Genomic DNA, 14597 nt, shown 5'->3' with positions numbered 1-14597 from the left:
CAACGTGCTGTGATTCTGTGAGGAGACACCAGGGAAAGTACAAACATATGTGGTCACCAACCAACCTATGCTACAACCCAATGATGCTGGCAGAGGCCTTATGTATGAAATGAAATTAAGGATGTGCACTGGTCTGGAAGGTATGAGAGGAAAACACCAGCCACCCTGCAAGGGCATCACCAGGCAGTGCAAAGGCTGAGGCAAGGGGAGCCAGCATGGCAGGACTCCACCTTGCCCTAGGGTTGCCCCCTTGCAAACATGACCCAAAATAATATTTCTAACCACAAAACATCTTCCGATTTGTCTGCGAGGTAAGAATGTCACAAAGCCTGTCTGAGTGTGAAGAGGATGGAACTAATTCAAGAAACGGTGAAGAAACTTCTCTTTGTGATTGCGTTACCTGTTTCTCAACTCCTTGGACAGGATGAATGCTACTGTTTATGCTACCTCTGGGTGAGAGGAAGGAGTAGCTACCTAAGTATTTTGTTGTACACCCAAAAGAAAACCTTGCGATCAAACAGCTGCTGACAAAGGTGTGGCAAATCAGTGAGTTCTACAAAATGCATGTACTTAGTAATAAGACCATTAAATAATCAGTATGCAGTATGCAAAAAAAAAAAAAAAAAGCTCAACCATGAAGAAGATAGAAGGGAAAGGTCCTCCAAGATCCTGGTAATTGTTTTCTGTGGCAATTAATGGCAGAATACTGATGTCAAGACTTGAGGAATAAATAAAGTACTAGACATTTGCTTGTCTACATGAAGGAATATGAAAAAGCAAAAGCTTTTTTTTTTTTTTTCTTTTAATCTCCCTTTTTTCCCACTGTGAAGAGTTTAAAACCTATTCATGGGCAGAAATTAGGTAAAATGGAAATACTGTAATCTAGGAAACACTGGGTTACAACAGACTTCAAAAAACATAGGTGACATTTCGAAGAGATATGTTTAAATGTGAAATCCAGGTCAAAGGAGGAGGCTTGTTTGCCTTCAGGAACACCTTCAAACACAGAAAGTACTGCTGAAAGGAGAGCATTTGAGGGTAAACATGACTCAAGCTTTAACCATTTTTAAAACACAAAATGATAAGCGTAACACTGTAAAAAATGACTCCATTGTATGAGTGGCAATCAAGTGGGTCCAGCCAACAGAAAGGGGCCATTTTTGGCAAATTATTAAAGTATTAAAAACAGGTAAGTGCAATCACTGCACTTAGATTCCTTATGCTTCAGTGCTCTGCTTATAATAAATGGCCTTGTAAACTAGGATTTTTAGAAAGGGTAGTTAGTTTGCAAGGATCTGTGAGGTCCTCATCCACTCTTTGCTGTGGGTAGGCAGCTACTGCTCGTCATTCAGTGAACTGAATTAAGAACATAAAAACAACCACATGAAATCCAATGAAGATCACCGTAGCCCATTTCATTTGGACTCTTAACAGCAGTTGCTTCCCTGCAATTCTCTCACAGATCTCTGTGCTCTACAGCTGAAGGACTTTGTGAAGCAGACACGGCAACTTCATAATCGGTATTTTTACAGTCACTCACCATTAATATTTTTGTCCTCCATAAACTCCTCCATATGCTTTTCAAACTCAGGTAAGCCTTTGTCATCCATACTGGATAACATGCCTGCTTCGTATATAATTTTGTGCCTTCTAATTATATGTAGCTAAACTGTTACACAACAATCCCCAACCTGCCTGCTAAGGGGTGAAATTCATAAGCAGGAGAGAAGGGGGAAAAAAAGTCTTATAAACATCTCTGTGGCAAGCTAATCTTATCTCAAAGTCTTTGTTCTTTAAGATTGCTTGGGGAGTTAATGTCGTTTATGCTTGTGCAAGATATAAGTGTTTGGAATAAGGGGGGAAAAAGTGTTGTTTTCTAGAAGTACAGCTCAGCAGAAAGAAGAAGGGTCTAGAGTTCTGGAAGCTCTTTGTATAGCTGCTGCTGGAAATAAGACTTGTGAGGATTAGCTCAGGGAATCACAGAACGGTAGAACCACAGAATGGGTTGGGTTGGCAAGGACCTTAAAGCCCATCTGGTTCCAGGCTTCTGCCATAGGCGGGGACACCTCCACCACACAAGGTTGCCCCAAGCCCTTGGCCTTGGGCCCTGCCAGAGGAAGGAAGATTCAATCAAGTTCTGACTGCCAATGCAGCCCCTGTTCAGGACCTGCCATGGCCCATCAGGTCAATGATCTGACAAACATGGTGTCCTGTTTGATAGCAGCTTGTCTCCTTTGTCTTTCAGAGGGCATCTTGGTGATCCACATAGTCACGATGTTGAGGAGCAGCTGAGGTGCCTGGGTTTGTTCAGCCCAGAGCAGAGCAGGCCGAGGGGAGGCCTCATGGCGGCCTGCAGCTCCCTCACGAGGGGAGCGGAGGGGCAGGTGCTGGGCTCTGCTCTCTGGGGACAGCGACAGGACCCGAGGGAACGGCATGGAGCTGGGACAGGGGAGGGTCAGGCTGGGTGTGAGGGAAAGAAGAGATGCACAACATTGTCTGTGCTGCCTCCACACTATGTTCCGGTATTAATCACATTGATTTGGGGAGTGTCTGCATAGACCCTCACCAGCTGGCATTGCCCTTCAGTGGGTGTTTGCCAACAAAAACAGCCAGTTCAGGACATTTCCTCTAAGTAAAGCAGGCAGATGCAGGCTGGAGAGGGGTACAGCAGACAGAGGCAGCAAATAGCACATGGTGGGCAGAGGAACAGAAGAGAAGGAGACTCAGAGCACCAAGGCTGGGCTTTTGCCCAGGGAAGTGGTGGAGTCACCATCCCTGGGGGTGTTCAAGGAAAGGTTGGACGTGGTGCTTAGGGACATGGTTTAGTGGGTGATGTTGGTGGTAGGGGGACAGTTGGACCAGATGATCTTGGAGGTCTCTTCCAACCTTAATGATTCTGTGATTCTACAAAAAAGAAGTCTGCAATAGATAGTACCATCCTATCCCAGCTCAATATACTTGGTATCAAATGAATTCCCTTTCTCAGATGTTTTTAGTTTTCACTTACAGAGTCTAGTGGTATCTAAGTGTTAGCCTCACCCCAGTGTAATACTCAATAGGATCCTTGCTGCAGTCATTCAGCTCCACTAACTTTATTCTCTGCATGGCCCCCTACTTAGAAAGCAAGTCTGCTGATAGGATGAGTTTTCTTCTTGGAACAGCTACGCCCATCTCCTGCACAAAATCAGCCAGCAGACTCTCTCTTGTGATATGCTCGAAGCTGCACGGGAGTTTGCTGAACGGCAGCTGGGGCTGTAAATGTGAGCCTGTACACTGATAGGGTTTGTGTCCAGGTTTGAAGCGTGGTGCCCTAACTGCCAGCCTTCCTTTCAACTAAAAGCTAAGTCTGTGACTGTTTCCAACTGCCCACTTCGGAGCTAAGACGATACTGGGTGTGCCACTCCTATAGGCTCCACCAAGAGCCATCTGTCCATATTGTCACATTATTCACTGCTCTGGCGGTTAACAAGCTACTTAAGGAGTCCATCCCTAGGAGGGACACTTGGCTTTGTTAAGACTTATATTATTGTTGAGTCCATCCCTCCCAGGGATGGATACCTGGCTCTGTTAATGTTGGAATGATTGTTTTTCATCACCTTTTTTTGTGAAACACTGTGTAGGTTGGGGCTCTGCGGTCAGTTGGAAGAGAACAGGGGGGAAGAGAGGGAGTCCTCTTCTGTCTTATGTCCAAATGTTCTCTAATGTGATTAATAAAGCTTCTGTCTGACCCATCTTAAATTGTCCTTGCCTTATCACACACTCGGGGTCCTTATATTCTCTGGCAGTGACGAACAGCTCTTGAGAACTGGACCAGGCACTGTTAATGGGAAGCAGAGAGGGCAAGCTATAGGTTTTCTCCAAGGATCCAGGTCACACAATTTATATGCCAGCAGAGTCTTGTAGGACCAGATCACACACTTTGGGTAAACCAACAGAGCCGTACTGATCTACACTTAGTGAGAACAGCAGGTGCTCCACCATACTTACTAATAATTTGGACTCAATTTTTACCGTCAGACAATTCCCATGTGAAGCAGCTCCCATATGTAAATCCCACATGATGCAGCATATGCAGCAGTTTAGGACTATACATGCATCATGGGGGAAAACAAACAAACAGCCAGCTCAGGTGTCAGGGGAGGGAAGTTACATGCTCTCCACACAAGGAAAAAGTAATACAGCGTGATTCACAGTAGGATCGAGGCATGCAGTACTGTAAGAACACCGTATACCAGGCTGTATTACGATTTCTCCATAAACCTCTGCCACTGCCCACTGTCAAAAGGCAGGTTAGTAAGGAATTGGACTTTTGCCTTGACTTCACATGGTTTTTTGTCCCTCAGACCACAGCAGCCAGCACTACTGAGTAAATCCTCAATTCTAGACACTGCAAGTTCTTGTTGTGTCCTAATAATGCCACAAGAGCCACAAGGGAGGGAGACTGAACTTCGCTTTGGTGGCAGCTCAGCCACACAGGATGCAAAAAGAAGAAACACCTTCTCCTTGTGGCACCGAGCTGTTTTAACCCTGATGTTCATCAGCCCCAACAGATCTGACGTGGGCTGTGCCTGTGCACAAGGTGTCACATCGTGTTGGCAGGCAGGGCAGAACCTCATCCCGATCAGAGCCAGGTCACTCTCCCCCGCTGTGGGTGAGTGGCGTTGCTGTTGCACCCAAACACATGTCACGCTGGATCGCTATTTCCTTGGAGGAGAATAGATGGGAAAAGATTTTATTTAGAAGATACTCTTTGTAATTAGAAGACAGCTCAGCCGGATTTGCTCATCCAGCCATCGACGCGCGGTGTTTGCGGTCGTTCGCCTGGCATCGCTCCAGTTCTTGTGGGCTCCTGTAAATCAAAACCCCAGGTGTTAGCCCCTCGGGTAGGCTGAGGAGGAGACGTGCTTCTGCTGGTAGCAGCCCCCAGCCTGGCTGTGCAACGCAGTGGGAGATCAGTGCCTGACAGCCAGCAATTTCTCCGGGCAGGGTGGTCAGAGAAAGCAGGGGGGTCTGCAGCAGGCTTCGCTCCAGCATCACACACGTTTATCTTACAGTCACGTTTCTCTGGATGCCTTTGTGTTGCTGCCTCCTTATAATCAACATATTTATGCAAATGCAGGAAAACAACCCCAAAAGGGCCCCGTAAAGACAGTGATTTGTCCAATGCGAGACACGTGAATGCTGCTAATGCACTGACAGCAGGTGTTTTATCTGATTTCTGTTATATCCATGATGCTAATTTCCAGCCTGATGATGAAAGGTTTTACAAGAGAGATGAGACAATTAATGACAGCCCAGGGTGGTAAGAATGACTGAAAAACTCAGGGAAAAGGGCAGGGAAAGAGCAGAAGTGGCTGGAGGAGACAAGTGGTCAATCTTACATTAAATAAAACATCACCAAAAAAAAAGGCAATAAAAATATATTGGTCCTTGACTACAGAGGCCAGGACGGGAAGCCATGTATCCATATAAGAGCAAAACTGTACATTAGGGAAAACTTTTAGCTGTAAAGAAGTCCTGGAAAAGATCACTTGAGGAGGGAGCAGAGTTTCTGCTGCTGAGAGATTTAAGAGCAGGTTGGGTAAACCTCCATCAGTGACAAGGCACATTTTGTGGATCCTGTCTTGGCGCAAGTGGGGAGGCTTAAAACCTCCTCCCTTCAGATTTAGAGCCTGAACCTCCCACCATGCTTGCCACTTCTGCTGCTTGGAAGCCTCTGCAGCACAGCTTTGCTTGTATACAAACTGCCCCTCCAGTTCTGGTGTCACCCATAGAAATGCTTGTGATTTATTTCATAACCAAGCAGCATATGGAAAAGAGGGGATAATTCTTTATCCTAAGAATACACCAAAAAGGATTTTAGCTTTGGAGGTTGCACAGTCCTCAAGAAGCCCTGGCTTACACTGCAACCAGCTGGTAGGAATTCATACATCTCACCGACAAATGCATTTATTATTTTGGGAAAGGAAACACTATCATTTGTTACCTACACACTTCCTTTTACAGACCCATTTCTCCACTGCCTCACAGCATTTCAGCTAAACAAACAAGATGGAGAAGGATGCATGTAAAACATGAGTAGTGCTTTGAGGTATGTGTGCACGCGTAGGAAGAGTCAGGCCCTAAGACTTACCCTTCATTCACGCTTGCCTCTACAGAGCCACGATGCTTCTAAGAAATCCACTACAAGTTGATGCTCGCCCTTAAGCAGGGTTTTCACACCTCGGAGCAGACACACGGAGCTCACAAGGGATGGGCAGGCGCTTTAATTCGAGCTGACTCTCAATTCCATTTGGCTGGTTTTCCTGGTTTCCCCCCAGAGAAAGTCAGATGGAAGGCTCAGAACAAAACCAGTAAGTGCCAGCCAATCTCCTCGCCCATCAGAGCATCTATAAAAACAAAGCATAACTTCATATGAAACAATATATATAACTTCATCATATAACAGACATGAGTAACTACAGCAAAAAAAACGAAGGCAGACGGGAAATGTTATATACCCTCTAGCGGTACATAACAACTGCTAGAGCTGTTTTTGCAAAACTAGACCCACTCTAACAGTGCCTGGGGTGCACGCAGCATCCATCTTTCTTCTTTCCTGGCCTTTGCAGTGAAGGTCTGTACACAGGGATTGTTTTGAAGCAAGCTCTGGAAATGAAATGCACAATTAGTGCGTAGAGAAGTCTCCAGTCTAAGCAGGAGCAGTGTCTCAGGCAGCTTTCAGGCCAGGAGAGAAGAGTTTGTTTGCCAGAAGCCTTCGCCATCCAGTAAATCATGGTCTGCTTTCCTAAAGGTCTGTATCCTCTGAACAACACCCGAGCTGGTATGAGAACAAGCTCCTACAGGTGTGTGAGGAGCAGATGTTGCAATACAGTAAGGGCTCAGGAATGTACCCCGGGAAAGATGAAAACCAAACTATTTTAAGCAAAAATTCAGACAAAGACTCATACCAAGTTTGTCACGCACCACAAAGAACAATGCTTATTAAGGGCATGGGACAATTTAATTGCTCTCCTCTATCAGAGTTCAGCTGGATCTGGCCTCAAAGGGTAATAGTCGGGCTGTGCAGTGGGTACATGAGATAGCGTGGGCCAGAACGCACAGCAAGGCTTCAAACCCCACGAGAAATAGTATGGTTTCCTCTTCAGTGGAGAGGAAACAGGATTTCATCCTTTCCTCAGTTAGAGGAAGGGAGAAGAGCCTTGAGTTTTCCATTAGAGAAGATACTCCACAGTCACAGATAAAATTCTTCTGTTCTCCCATCCGACAGCACAAATTCTTTGCTAGCTTCCCAACCCAAATAGTGCCCACCTGAGGACACTGTTTGAGGCTCCTTGAGGCTACCACTGCAGTTGTTGGGATGCTTTGCCTCGCAGAAGCAGGCCCCTCACGCAAGCTTTGCGTACGGATGGATCCCTCGGTGCTGGGGAGGAGAGGGTTGGAAGCCACAAAAGGCAAACCAGAACGCTTTGGAAAATCACAGAATCACCTAGGTTGGAAGAAACCTCCAAGATCACCGAGCCCAACCTCTGTCCTAACACTAACCAGCCCTCCACTAAACCACATCACTGAGCTCTACATCTAAACGGCTTTTAAAGACCTCCAGGGATGGTGACTCGACCACTTCCCTGGGCAGTCCATTCCAATGCCTAAACATCTTTGTGCTTTTGTTTTTGCAAATTTAGGTGCAATTTAATGCAACGACGCACCTTTGGGGAATCAAGAAAAGGGGAAGCGACCATCTGATCTGAAAGGGGTGGATTACTTGGTGGTTTTCTCCTTAGAGTGCCGACGGACTGCAGTTCCTTGAGCACATACAGTCTTTTTACCCAATGAACACAGCTATCAGATGAACAGGGTCATCAGGGGAGGTTTAGGTTGGATATTAGGAAGAACTTCTTTACAGAAAGGGTTGTTAGGCGTTGGAATGGGCTGCCCAGGGAAGTGGTCGAGTCACCATCCCTGGAGGTCTTTAAAAGCCGTTTAGATGTAGAGCTCAGTGATATGGCTTAGTGGAGGGCTGGTTAGTGTTAGGACAGAGGTTGGGCTCGGTGATCTTGGAGGTTTCTTCCAACCTAGGTGATTCTGCGATTCTGTGAATACACTGCTTTGTAAGTATACTCTCTATTTATTGAGTAGGAAAGGCCCCTACTCAGATGAGTAGGAGAGGAGATGAGCCCACCTCCTGCACCCCGTGGCAAAAGGTTCGGCAGCACAGCAGGAGCAGGCATTAAACATGACAGGGAAGACAAAGGTGACCCAGGGCTGGCCGAGCAAGTGACGGTGGGACGAGAAGGGTGGAGAACGACCTCCATCTGCCCAAGAGATGGCAACCTGTCAAACAAACAGCTGTGAAAGACCAAATGCTCAGGAAGGGGAATACCGTGATGGACTCAGATGCCCACGAGCCCAACGTCATTTCTTCCTCCTCTCTTCTCCTCCTTCCCACCGCCAGGGCTGGCTGAGAAGCTGCTTCAGGGAGGGTTGGGTGAGGCCATTTCCAGCCTGCGAGGACATGCCGTTCACCACGGGCAGTGTTCTGCAAGGGAACAAAGCACAGGAGGAAAACTCGGTAATCCAGTTAAAGCCACTCTATTTCATGAGCCATTTGTTAAGTAAATTTTAGAGAATAACTAGCGGATTTATGAAAAGGACTCAGGTTTCATCTGATAAAGTAAAATTTCCCTGTCAGGGTCTTAAAAGCAGTAAAATCTATGACTGGCAGAGTCTGCCAGGTCTGGGCGTAATGCACAACTGCTCGGTGAAGCCAGCAGAGGTTATTATGGTCCAGGGAACCACTGGGTTTCACGTCTTGATGTAACCCCCATGAACTGACCTGAAAAAAGCAAGCTAAGTGCATACCGGTGTATTCTGTGAAATCTTCAAGCCTCGTGGCCTTAAATCCCTCATCTCCAAAGCGCTCTGTTCAATTAACCTCAAAACCTTCACTCTAAAGCAAAGCTGACTTCTGACAGAATACCCTGGGGGGAAACTTCAGGACAGAAAAGTTAAAACGCATTTAAGCCGAAATCTAAAATGGCCATCTTTGCAAAACAGAGCCATTACCACAGCTGTAAAATCACTTGCCAAGTGCTAGGAGCACGCTTGGTGCATCCAAGGAGAGGCAAACACCTTTCCTCCAGCCTCCCCAGGCTCTCAGCTGTTAACATCGAGCAAAACCGCCACCAACAGCACAGTGTATCAGTGAAAATCAGCTTAAAAACTTAAAAGTAGTTCTTCCATTGCTTCAGGGTAGCAAGGTATTGAATTGGGAGCCTGGGAGAGAGGCAAAGCATTTACGAATTCCATATTCCATACGGAATCGTTAGATAATCTTCATAATTTGGCATAATAAGCCTAAAATTTTGCTCTTGAAGTTTTAATAGTCCTCTTCTTGAAACAAAGCCAGCTTATTTTGTCTCATTTGATGATCTGCAGCACCCATTGCCTAAGAGAAAACTTTTCAGGATTCTTCTGCGCTTACAGTGAAGTTCCCCGTAGGCCAGGTGGCAGAGCTTGATTTATATTTTGTTTTCTTAATTACTATAATTCCGCAGACTGAACTGTAATTGACACTTTCCCACTCCCCTGCCCTCGCTTGCACTACGAGGACTGCAGGAACACGGCAGGGAAGCACATGCTGCCTTCAGACCTGTGTTTATCCGCAGCTTTTTGTTGGAAACATACAGCAGCACAGGCTTTAGCTCAAAGCAAGAGCTTGCCAACTCAGGCAGGTTGGGAATTTTCCATCCACAAAAAGAGCAACTTCAGCAAGAAAAAATGGCCCTTGGGGGCAAAAAGCGATTTTGCCTAAATCATTCAATTTTCTTCCCATTCCCCCTAATTAAATGTCAGTATTTTCTTGAACTAAATCCCAAGAGTTTCAAGTCCCACCAGTGTTTAGTTGCATGGCTTCAGGCCATCGCTCGCCTGCTGGGACTGCAGGTTTGGGTGCCGTCCATTCGTAGCCTTTCCAAAGCAAACAGGAGAACATCGTTTCACCCCCTCACAAAGCATAATTCAAGCGTCTGATGGCTGCAGTCCCACAGGGCACGGGACTTCAAGAGATTTCGCAGAGGAAAGCCCCACAGCGACCACTGAGTGCAATGACCTGGATGCAACTCCTGCCTCAAGTAGTCACTGAACCGTGTTTAGCTGGAGCCTGGGGGACATCCCATGGCCTGAACTCCCTCCTTAAACACCCGCTGGTGGTGCTTGCAGGAGATTTAAGCATGGAGCTGTCTTACCTTCGTCCTGTCCAGCACGGTTCTTCTGGCACGCGTCCTGCAGCCAGCCCAGACCCCTTTCTCCAGCATCCAGACCACAAAAACACAGCGCAAAGCAGCCCAGAGCACGGCTCTGAACGGTGCAGCAACCTGGAGCCTTCAGCTCAGCAACCCCAACAGGCATCCTGAAATACTGAAGTGGTTTGTTAAAGGCACCAAAAGGAAACACTCTGGTGAACTTAACTAATTAAAGAAAAAAAGGGTCATACAAAAACATGCATGTGTGTGTATATATATATATATATATATATAATTTTTTTTTGAGGTCTTAACTTTTTAGCCAGGACAAAGACCAACCTTAAAGTACCAGAAGCAATCTCCTTGGACGGAAACCTTTCACAGAGCTCTGCTGGCAAAACTAAAGCCCTCCACGGCACAGACATCTCCCAAGCCAGAGACCAGGGTTGGAGCCAACCACGCACGACAGCTATTAATCGCATCCCTCAGGACGCCGGCTCGGGGATGAGCAGAAGATCCTACACAAAACATCGCACCCTGCTATGCACTGATCACAAAAGGAAAAAACACTTCAGATTCACCATCCTGCAGTTTCAAATAGATGAATGGTTTGTTGTCAAGTCTGAAAAAAAAAAAAAAAAGGCATTTCTTGTAGATACAACATTCAGCTCAGTTCCAGATTGGGACAGAACCTGATTTATTTATTTTTAAGATTCTTTTTTTTCCTTTTAAAGAAAGGAAGTGATGGATGAAATTGCTTTCAGATAATTTCAAAGTTAGGTGAGCAAGCAAAGCAGGAGTGGCCCCCGTTTCCAAGGCTTCCAGCTTTCAGGCACTAACCAACGGCCACTTGCTGGATGCTCAGCTGGCCGAGCGGGGACGTCTTGGAAAGCCGCGGTTTAACAGAAGCTGCAGGTGGAAAAATCCTCTGCGAGCTGTAGAAGCTGTGGGCTTGCAGCTCCTGGCTCCTGAGTGCCTAATTGAGTTTGAAAGAACCGTTAAGCACCATTCTCAAAAGCAGCTGTCTCTCTTAAAAGAAGAAAAGCTGCAGCAGGAAAATAAACACAGAGAACTCTCTTGTTTGTCTGCAGAGCCTGCAGAGTGCATTTAGAGCCCCCGGGGAAGCTGAGACGTGGGAGCATCAGCAGTATCGCTCCATCTGCTGCGAGCCCTGCAGTAGCCTCAGCAAACTGCGTCAAACCACGGGGCTGTCCCAGCCCTAAAAGGCCACCAGCACCCCGTGAGGACACGGTGCATGGAGGAGAACCTGCAGCTGTGCTTCTGACACCGTAATGCACAGGGTCACAGCCCGTGTTTGTATTATATAGCCCTTGACGGATTTTTATTCCCCGTGTTTAGCTGCTTTTTGAATGCATATCATGTCTGGCATCTACTGCGTCCTGCAACCATCGGTTCCCCATCTGAACCACACACCCAGGGCCCAGCAGAGCTCACCCAGCACGGTGTGGAGGTCAAAAAGCAAACGTCCTGCTGTCTCCAGGGCCCCGATACACGCTCTCGGCTGAGCAAGAAGGCTTCTCCTGCTCCCGAAGAATGATGGAGCAGCTGGAATCGCTCGCTGGTGAGTTTACTGACTGTGTAACCCTGGCTCAGAGCACGCTTCTCTTCTAGACCACTCTCACGCCAGGGTGGAAGATGCCCCAGGCTGCCAAAGCAGCAGGAGTGATTTAATAACCAGGTTACCTCCTCCTCCAGCGCCGAGGCAACCATCTGGAGCGTGGAACTGGCTCGAACGCAAGCCAGACAGAGCTCGCAGCAAGCTGGCCCTGAAACCGCCCCGTCCTGGAGGTTCAGCTGCGATCCAAGGCCTCCCTGATAGAGCCCAGCTGGATAACCCTGCCTCTGAGCACAGAGATTGCCAAATTGTGAGAAAGAGCACAGAGCCCTGCAAGATAAGAAAGGTAAAACCGAGGACAGAGCGCGTCGAGACACGATAGGTAGCAGCTCAAAGGTCCAAGAGGAGAAAACTCGGTGTGAAAAGGGAAAAAGATCCCGAGGGGGAGAAACCCCGATGCCTTGAGCTGCCAGAGGGCAGCTCTGCAGCCAGCAGCCGAGGCCAACCTATCCCCCTAAGTGCTGCCAGTGGGCAACAGGGACAAATCTGGGTGCCCGCGCCAGCACAGCCTTTACCTCACTAGCCCTTGCTGCCCTACACGTGTAGGGGGTGCTCCAGGGGGAGCAGTGGGTGCCCAGTCCCTGGCAGTGCCGGACAGGCTGGAAAAATACAAGTTCCTTTTTTTGTTGTTGTTAAATCAGCATCTGCGGGACTGGGAGCAGGAAAAGCCAGTCTGAAGTCGGGAAACGTGCTAAGGAAGGAATATTGGAGAGGCAAACGAAGCGAGCAGGACGCGTCCCAACAAGCTGCTCTGCCTCCCCGGCCCCAATGGCAGGGATGGGAAAGGCGAACCTGGGCCAGCACCTGAGGCTCTGCTCTTGTCCTAAAGAAAAAAGGCTGCGAGGACAGTGAAAGGTTGGTTTTAATCCAAGGGGATCCTCACAGCGCAGCTCCTCCTGTCCCACACAGCAGGTGCCATCCTGGAGCACCCGGCGAGTTGGAGATTTAAGGGTGGTGCTCGGTTCGGAGAACGATCCCATCCTTTAGAAGTTGATCCTATTTCACCAGAGCGGCTGCAGAACAGCAACTGCAAATTTTAACACGACGTCTCTCAGGTACAACGCAAGCCCAAGCAATGGCAGTACCCAGGCCAGTCCCACCTTCCAGGAGGACCAGATTAAAACATGCTATGATGGGAAGATGACTTCTGCTGCCAGGGGTTTCCAGCAGCAAAGAACCCTCCGTCCTCCCGCAGGCAGCGCGGTGCCGTGGAGCCGATGGCTCCTGGCGTGCTCCTTCACTCTCCCCAGCCTGCTCCACGCTGCCTTCTTCTTCTGCTCCGCACGGTGCCCACAGGAGATGGTATTTCTGCACACCGGGTAGTTTTAGTCCTGCTGATGATGGTGCAGATCTAAGTGTGACTTCCTGTGGTGTCAAGGGTGGGCAAGGCTGAGGTCTGCCCTCTCCTCTCCCCTTGAAGCTCCACCTGGGCTCTGCCCCGGAGGCTGGTTTTGCTCAAAGCTGTCCAACAGCCGAGCATCCCCTTTCCCAAATGGCAAATAGGAAGCACAGGAGAACAGAGAACTTCATCTGGACTCACCCAGCAGCGCACTTCTTCGGCAGGGACCGAGGCAGGCGACAACCCACACGAGGCGGCACAGCAGCGTGGCAGGACCAGGACTTTGTTCCCCCAAAACCCCAATTCCCTGCCTTAAAAAAAAAAAAAAAAAAAATCAATCCTCCTTCCAGTCTACGTGGGGATGCAGTTGCAGTGAGAGCGCCTTAGATGACATCTGATTAATCCACGTGGGTTTTCATCTTACAGGTCTCTGTGACTTAATTGCTAAAAGCATCACCAAAACGTTTAACACCCCGGGTGCTGACTCAGGCTGCAAGGCTCTTTCCTTTTGGCCAGGCTACCTCTCCTCACCAGCTTCTCCAATCCAGTGTGTTGTGTGGCTTCGTGAACAGCTGGGCTGGCACAAGGAGGAGGAAAAAAAGAGGTGGAGAACAAAACAATTTTAATTCAGCATTCCCAAAGCCTTCCTCGCTGTGAAATCACAGCCTTGCCAGCCGTGGGCAACACCGCCAAAATACTTAACGTGCATTTTTTTAATTATTATTTTTTATTAAGTGTCCAAACAGATTTGCATTTAAAAAATAAAAAATAACCTTCTCCCCACCGAGTCCACTTTTCTTTTTCTCTGCCAGACCTGAGGAGCTGAAGAAACCAGAGACTTGTGCTTACTCCAATGCCGTTCAAAGTGCTGTTATCTCCCTGCAACGACTCTTAAGAAACGGAGAGAATCTTCTTCATTTTGGCAGCAAAGTCATCAAGTCCTCAGGGAAAAGAGTTCAGGTCAAGTGTAGGTCTTAATCTAGTACACTCAGCATTGCGCTTACTCAAAGCCATTCCTGTGCTGCATCAATTCCACCGGTTAACACGGGCTTAGAGAGTCCGTGGCCGTGAAGGATGCAGCCAGAGTAGCTTAAATGCCCCAAGCACTGCTAAGGACGGCAGCTGATGAGACGAAGCACAGCACACAAAAAGCAAGCAGTTCTCTGCTCAAAAATACTAATTCTGGAACAACACTTATTCCTGCTGGGAAAATTTTTAGAAAAAAGGTTACGTTTCATACAACACCATGGAATTACAAGGCAAAAAGGAATGGCTAAATACACAAGTATATATAAATTAAATATATAGATACGTATATATCCTGTAGAAATGCTGCACTTACCTGGCTGGACCATCACAACAAGTTTTTTTCACGTGA

The 14597-nt window shown here is 47.6% G+C and overlaps 1 long non-coding RNA gene across 1 annotated transcript; it reads right to left on the bottom strand.

Moving 5' to 3' along the window:
• Window positions 1-4855: 4855 nt before the first annotated feature.
• LOC121066886 lies at window positions 4856-13854 on the bottom strand. The gene is made up of 5 exons (XR_005818005.1): window positions 10248-13854; window positions 8183-8539; window positions 6134-7423; window positions 5746-6038; window positions 4856-5672 (listed from the first exon to the last, which is right to left on the bottom strand). It is a non-coding gene; the product is annotated as an uncharacterized LOC121066886 (long non-coding RNA).
• Between the last annotated feature and the right edge of the window lie 743 nt (window positions 13855-14597).

This window comes from Cygnus olor, chromosome 3 (genome assembly GCF_009769625.2).
Source record: "Cygnus olor isolate bCygOlo1 chromosome 3, bCygOlo1.pri.v2, whole genome shotgun sequence".
In the NCBI taxonomy this organism is placed as follows: Eukaryota; Metazoa; Chordata; class Aves; order Anseriformes; family Anatidae; genus Cygnus; species Cygnus olor.
Note: the sequence above shows the minus strand (reverse complement) of the source record. Positions and strands in the feature narration are given on the sequence as shown.